Below are 7,405 nucleotides of genomic sequence, written 5' to 3' on the forward strand. Positions count from 1 at the left end.
TATTTAGTTATGAACTAAGCCATTTTAGCATGTCATTTATGCAAATTAAATCAAATAGAATGTTAAACATTTTAAACATGGATGAAAACAACATATTATGAAACTAGATGAAATTCTAAGCATTTTACATGTATTGTTTGTTTAATTTGGATGCATGCATAACTAGTTATTAACAATAAAGCAATACCAACTATCATAGTTCTGAACCTCAACAGTAGCCCATGCAATTAGGTACATCTGGTTGTTGGCATCTCTCCCAATGGCACTCAGAATGCACTGCCCCCTTCAAGAAACATCCATCTAAACCCACAACTCTCCTACACCCAGCTAGAAAACCCTTTTTGCAACCATCTAGACATACATACATTCTTTGGAACACAGGTTTGGTAGTTTGTTCAGGGTCCAATGTAACTGCAACAGTGCTGCCTGGATTGCTCCTAATTAACTCCAAGTGATAGTCGAACACTCTGGAATACTCACCATTGGTTGAATCTATGATCTTATCCATTACTAGTTTCTTTGCTCTCTTGCACTTAGATATGCTCACATCAGCTAGCAAGTCCTCAAGCACTGCTTCCTGCATTTTCTCAACCTTCCATGTTGGATTATCTCTGATCTGCTTGAAGTATTTCCTAGCAATGACTACACTTGTCACTAGCTTGTTATCCCTCCTAGGCACACGTGTGCACATTGTTGTATCTAACGACTATCAACCAATCTGACCTACTGCTGATTGATCCATATATACTCCATTTGCAACTAGGCCAACTACACCTAGCACTCACCCTCTTCTTCTCATCCTTTGGAAAAATGAGATGATGAGAGTTCTTCAGTCTATATTTGACCAGTGCCTTCTTAAACTCCCTACTGTCATTGAAAGCAATACCAAGTTCAAACTGTGGGGACTCAGTGCTGTCATCATACACCTTGTGATGTGTTTTTCTCCTCCTGACAGCACTAACCTCTCCATCACTATCCTCATCATAGGATATATCATCATCACTCTCAAAATATGGTGTTTCATCTCCATCATCTTCATCTATCTTATATGTTTCTGGGACAATAAAACTGTCTGGCACATTGCAAGTCTTTCCTTGTTCTTCCCCAAGCATCTTCTTCTTTTTTTCTCCTTGAATTATTGAGCATATTTTCTGTACTCAATCATCTCATCATCATCTGCAGAACTGTTGCTCTCTGATGGAGGAGCATCATAATCACTGTCACTATCACTGTCGCTATCATCTGCAGTAGCCATCTTCTCAGTTGCTTTTCCTTTTTCTCTGTTCACAAATGATTTTGAAGGCCTGAAAACTGGTAGTTTTGACACCTTGCCACACTGCTGAATTTGCTCTGTTTCTTGTGCCTGGAAATGCTCTGTTTCCTCTCTCCGAACATGCCATACTTCTTCTCTCTGAATATTCTTTGCCTGCTCTGTTTCTCCTGCCTGGACATGCCTTGTTTCACACTTTGAACTTGCTTCTTTTGCCGATATTTGTCCCCCCCAATCACTTGCCTCCGGACTAACTTCTCTGGGCACAGTAGCATAAATATCCATAACTCCAGCATCAGTGACATGACTTGCCATCATCCTGAAGGAAACAATGCAAAATAGCAGTCCCAAATTAGTAATTCTCCCATTACACGTACTGAATTCTTAAAAAAAACACCTTTCGGTTCAAATCGTTTAAAACCCTAACTCAAACTAGGCATATGTACATAGATTACAAAAGATTCAACTACAAAAGCGCCTACAAACAACGGCACGTTCAGCAAATTTAATTTACTCCCACGATCATGTAAACCCTAGCCCCAAATCAAAGCCTCCCAAACCCCAAATAACACCCAGGAGTGGCTCCTCAATGCAGTACAACAGATGATTTCCTTCCTAGGGATAAAGCACACTGACCTGATGGGCGCCGTCGGTGAGGTCCTTCAGGGCATGCCGGTGCTCCTCGCATCGCCGCCGTGGTCGCTCCAATCGCCGGTATTATCGTCTGTAGAGAGGGAGCGGCAGGGAGGAAGGCAAAAAGGTGGGCACCCGATGGAATCGAGACGGTCTGGTCGCAACTACAACGAGTCCACCAGGTCCAAGCCCGCGTGGCTTCGCCCGGTCTTCAATTCCCCAACTGCCCCTTGCCACGTATGCAAAACAGCCGTCCCAAAACACCAAGCAAGCCATCAGGAGGTGCTTTGCCCGGTTTGTGCAGGTTCAGGGGATTAAGTGAGCCAAGATTGAGTCCAGGGGGTGATGTAGTCCAAATCTGGGAGTTGAGGGGGTTATGTACATTTAACTCGACCAGAAACAGGACTGGCATCGGGCTATCTTCTCGCCTACTCCACACTATCAACACGTATTCATTTTCTTCTTTCTCTAGTCTTCTGGTCTTTTCGGAGCTCCCAGCCATGGAAAGGAGCAAAAGGCTGAGCCAGATTAGATCCACTCCATCTCAAGACAAGCCCGAGTCTCCCCTCGGTTTGCTACTTTGTGGTCCTCACCTCCACACGCACCTCGTGGCTGGGATGATGCTTGGATCCCGGCCGGTGAACACGTAGCAGGGCCCTAATAGCAGCTGCATGATGGAGAACGCGAGGTCGTCGAACTCGACGATGCCTTTCCCGTCAGCGTCCATGGAGGCGATGGAGTGGATCTCGTTCCCTTAGCTCCTGCGCAATTTTGGGGATCCTGGGAGGGTTATCCGTCCCCAACCGTCGAGCTGCAGGCGTCGTTGCTGTTCCCAAGCGAGGCACCTGACGCATCTTCTTCATCCTCTACAGTAGCAGCCCGGCTTTGGCGTTGCATTCTTCCACCTGCAATATACTTTAAGGTACTTCTTGTTAGTGACAAATGTTACCGTTTCTGTTTTTTGTACTATCATGCATACTTGGTGTGATTTCCATCCAGATTGACTTCTTGTCCATGTACCAAATGAAGATAGTAAGTTTGGACGCCTAACGCCGCTTAATGCAAAATTTTAATCAGTTTATGTCCCCTCCACTTTTTTCGGGCTTGGGACTGGAATAGGTAGTGTTCGACCCCCTACACCCATTAATTTTCAGCAAATTAAGGAAATAATTATTGTCTTTATGTTTTAGTAATTGAATAGTAAAACTAGGTCTGATTGCTACATATAATAGACAATGATGCTAGGATCCTCTCACCATTGAATTGTACTTTGTAATAAGCTTGAAATATCAGATGATATAGAGTGTTGATGCTTGGCATTCTTGAACTATTTCCGTCAAATGTTGATGCATGTTTCCAGTAATTATGCAGAGTAGTAGACCATATCCGTCCTATCATATCTTGTTAGCATAGATAATTCAGTTATTATTTTGAAGATAGTTTGCAGTGTACTATTTTTTCAGGTATTTATGGATATATAAAAGGCCGGTAGCATCCGTCTAGTTCACGGCGACGGACATGGCCTCTGCACCGGCGAACATTCAAGCCAATACCCATCTAGTTCATATGCATGCAAGTAGAGCCACATTTAATAAATCTTTGTTTCTGTCTGACCAAATCCTTTGGTTTGTATTGATCAGTGTATACATGTCCTTGCCCTGAGTGCATGTACCACTCTTATATTGTAAATTCCCAAAGAGACAATTGATGACGGCACCTTAGATTACAAATTGATAATGTACAATTAGTTAAGTGAAATCGGTTCTGGCTCTCCATGTTTCATGGGGTGAAGCACAATATGTGTAAAGCCCTATCGAGTTTTACCATCTGAGCCACTTAGTACTGCGATACAGTGGAGATTCCAGCAATCCTACAGTCCGTGGATACTGCTATTCAGTAGGTTAATAGCGTGCCCCCCTTTTTAAAAAACCATTTTATTTGTTTTTAGTAACTTTATTCCTTTTTGTAATATATTTTGAGCTCTTCTTTAGATAGCTAATTCTTTGGTCTCATTTATTTGCTGTTTCTATGAGTGTTTGTCCTCATATTTAGGTGAAAATCCGAGTTGAAGAGGCGTGGGTCTATCATAAGGACCTGGTGATTTTCAGGAATGGATATGCGGATCATACATGTTACGAATCTACATAACCTACCGAGTATGCCTCTTTTTCGATTCTATTGTCGCCATAAAGAAAAGCCTCCTTTTTCAATTCTTTGTGAAATTAAAAAATAAGTACATATGAGAAAGGATGGTGTAATATCAATATAATTTGCATAATTAAATGTTAAGATGAGAACGACTAAACATTCAGTGTCTCCAAACTGGATAAGTCTGCATGCACACATAATAAGTTAAATCCATGTTCTCATGGACTCTTAAAGTAAACACAATTGTATGCTAATGCAGATTACTTCCAAGTATATAGAATATCTAGAATATATTTGTATAAGTGAAGTCAAGGGGATTAAGTTTGTAGTTTAGCACTTGCTAATGCGTCGTCCTAGCCTGTGTTCCTTCCAGGTGCTTTCCTAATCCTCTTGTCTTCTGTTGATTCTTTTCTCTTATTTTTGCATTCTGTCCTTTTATTTTTCGTTTTTTCCTTTAGATTTTGAATCCATTCTCACTAAAAGTTGAATGTGAATAATATACTTTCCTTGCTAGGCAAACTTTAATAGAAAACTAATTGTGTTTATAGATGCATATGTGGCATTGTAGCACCAAGCTGTTGGTGCATGTCCGTTCAAACATAAAAAAAAGAACCTTCTTTCTTAGCTGAGAATACCTCGTCATTGGTACCATCAATGCTAAAATGGTCATGATTTTTGTCATGTCCTGCCAGTAAGGTAAGGTAGAATACCATATAGTTTAAAATATAAAATTGGACATTTGTTTTTCTTAAAACAAAAATTTAAAGTTTTGACATGTGTAAATTATTTTTGCAGGTACATGCATTTATTGGGTCCAATAATCACCCTGGTTATCGATAAACGATTAGAAACATTGGATTTGGGGTATTGCAAAAATAGTTTAAAGTTCTCACCTTTGATACTTGAATAAAATTGGAAGTGACAGTCATGATTGTTTTTTGTGCCAAACTTCCATTTACCATATTTGCTAAAATATATCCCCGTAGAGTGATCCCTACCTTCTCACCACTGAAAGAATTTGACCATGTAAAAGTAATGTAAAAAGTCATACATAATTCTGAAATTGCTTACATAATTGAAATAACTTACAATAGCAAAAGGACGTGCATCTCGCAGATGTTTGAAGTTTGCTCTCTGCTTGTCCGTCTGTTCTTCTGTACTTCCTCAATTGGTTTCATCATGGTAAGCAACCCAATCCATTGATCCATGATTAGTAACGAATTCATCAATGCCATATACAGGAACCGTGCAAATTATCTAAATTGGTGCAGGTGATACATGCTGGAGATAATTTGATGCACATATTACTTACTGGAGGTGGTGTGATTGCTTGACGGAGCCGATAACAGTCGAGGAGAGTCAACAGAGGAAACTGGGGCACTTGCAACTATTGGAGGAAGGTGATGTCCAAGTGCCGATCGCTGGAGGAAGACGATGACGAAGGTGGGCTCTGAAGGTGGGATCCGACTTGTGGGGCGTGCTGAAACTGACTTGATGCTAGCTTGTCAGCTAGTTTCATCGCCCTGGCACCATTGCTAACGTGATTGCCAGAGTTCATAAATCACAACATTACCTTCTCGCGGTATCGCCTCGCCCTGATTGCTCAAGGTAGTAGCCGCCTGCCTGGGACAACAAATCAATCTAAAGTTAGACTTTGTTCCCTTGGTGTTTTGGCAGCAAAATATCATCAACCTCTTGGTTGTGATGCTTTAATTGTAAGTTACACTGCAATTGGCTGCTTCCGCCCTGGCACCATTTTTTTTTCCTTCTGTGTTTTCTCTTTTTTTCTTTTGGGCGTGCCTGTGCTGCTTCCGCCCCAGCACCTATCGTGGGTTGTATCGATGTTGTTGCTTTGTAATACAAAGCGGGGGGAAACCCTTTTTCGGCAATTGTAAGTTACACTGCATATGTAGAGGCAACCTTCCATTATTAATCTATAATTATAATAGTAACTTTGCACATAGTTCTTTTGGCCCGAGACAGCTATCTAAAGAGATTTTCTCAAAAGAAAAAAAAAACATTTGTAAAGAACCGAATCAAACTGGCAAAGCATATATAGATCTCAATTGGCTGGACTCGCATGCAAATAAGAGCGGCGTGCACGTAGTATTTTTGGCCAGTGGAAACCCATTGAAGCTAATCGGCCAGTGGAAACCCATCAAAGCTAATCAATCCATCAGGATTGATCTTCGATCCATCTTTACTAGCGTCCGACTGAACATGCATGTACAACAAACAACTGGATTGATCTTTGACACCGGCTAGAAATGCACATAGTTAGGAAACAGAATAAAATCAATCCTTAGCTAGCCATGATGATGGCGCCGCTCAAGAGCCCGGATAGAAATCGCCAAACACGTGCCTAGGGTAGATCTCGATGGGAAATTCCTGGGTTGTCTTCCTGGTAGGATCGTGTCAAGGCGGCTGGCGGCTGCTAGAAAAATTCCTACGATGTTGAGGCAGCCTTTGATCCTAACAGAGCGTTGGGGGTTGGATAGAGCACGTATGTACGGTAAAAATTACTTTGGACTCTATCTTTCATGGCATTGGTGGGTAATTTCTTCATCTTTAGAGTTATAATTAATCTAGCGGTTGTGTTTTTTTGATCTATTAAACTAATGGTCGGATATTCCTAATTGTTGTGGGATTTTCTAGCCTATTTCTCTTTTTTCTGACGAGGCCATAAAGTACTTTTTATATATAAATAGATTGAATGTGATGAGAAGTGAGAAAATCCCGGTGTTTACGAATCCACCGATTGGTTATAACTTTTTTAATCCGTCATGTTGACTAAATAGACATGAAGATTGAAAACAATTAAGGTCTAAAAAAAGAGTGTCGAAAGAGCAACAGCTGAACGGTTAATTCTAGTACACTATATGCGGGCTTCCAATGTGCGTGAAATTATCACCTTTATATACAACTTCTCCAGACATGGAAAGCATTGCAGCAAGCCAATAATCTTGTTCAGATCAAAACTATTCATTTGGATATATAAGATCTTGACAGAATCTAGCACCATTGATAGGCCATCCATGGAGAGACTCTTCATTGAGCATAGCACATAATATTAGTACAAAATGTGTACTCCAAGATGATATATAACTTATGCGCAGAAATTTAAAAAGCAGCTTATGGTTACAAGTGTAGATGATAATATAAAGTGCCTGAAGAACAGTGGAGCCAAACACCATATTGAAACAAGCACAGAGATCATGTATTACACCCAAGGCCTCCAGTTTAGGTGCAGAGAGGACGGTTATTTGCAACTTTGAATAACTAGAATCAAGGATCAACCTTTGAAGTGAAGGGGCATCTTGGATGATGAGATGCCTTCCGTCAAAATAAATTCCA

The 7,405-nt window shown here is 40.9% G+C and overlaps 1 long non-coding RNA gene across 4 annotated transcripts; it reads left to right on the forward strand.

Moving 5' to 3' along the window:
- Window positions 1-2,347: 2,347 nt before the first annotated feature.
- LOC123110915 (uncharacterized) lies at window positions 2,348-6,014 on the forward strand. Of its 4 annotated transcripts, none has more exons than XR_006453814.1 (4): window positions 2,348-2,825; window positions 2,903-4,059; window positions 4,600-5,233; window positions 5,323-6,014. It is a non-coding gene; the product is annotated as an uncharacterized lncRNA (long non-coding RNA). The 4 variants fall into 4 exon arrangements; XR_006453815.1 differs by having other exon boundaries at window positions 2,351-2,825; window positions 3,351-4,059; XR_006453813.1 differs by having other exon boundaries at window positions 2,352-2,825; window positions 3,367-4,059.
- Window positions 6,015-7,405: the final 1,391 nt, after the last annotated feature.

This window comes from Triticum aestivum, chromosome 5B (assembly GCF_018294505.1).
Source record: "Triticum aestivum cultivar Chinese Spring chromosome 5B, IWGSC CS RefSeq v2.1, whole genome shotgun sequence".
NCBI lineage: Eukaryota > Viridiplantae > Streptophyta > Magnoliopsida > Poales > Poaceae > Triticum > Triticum aestivum.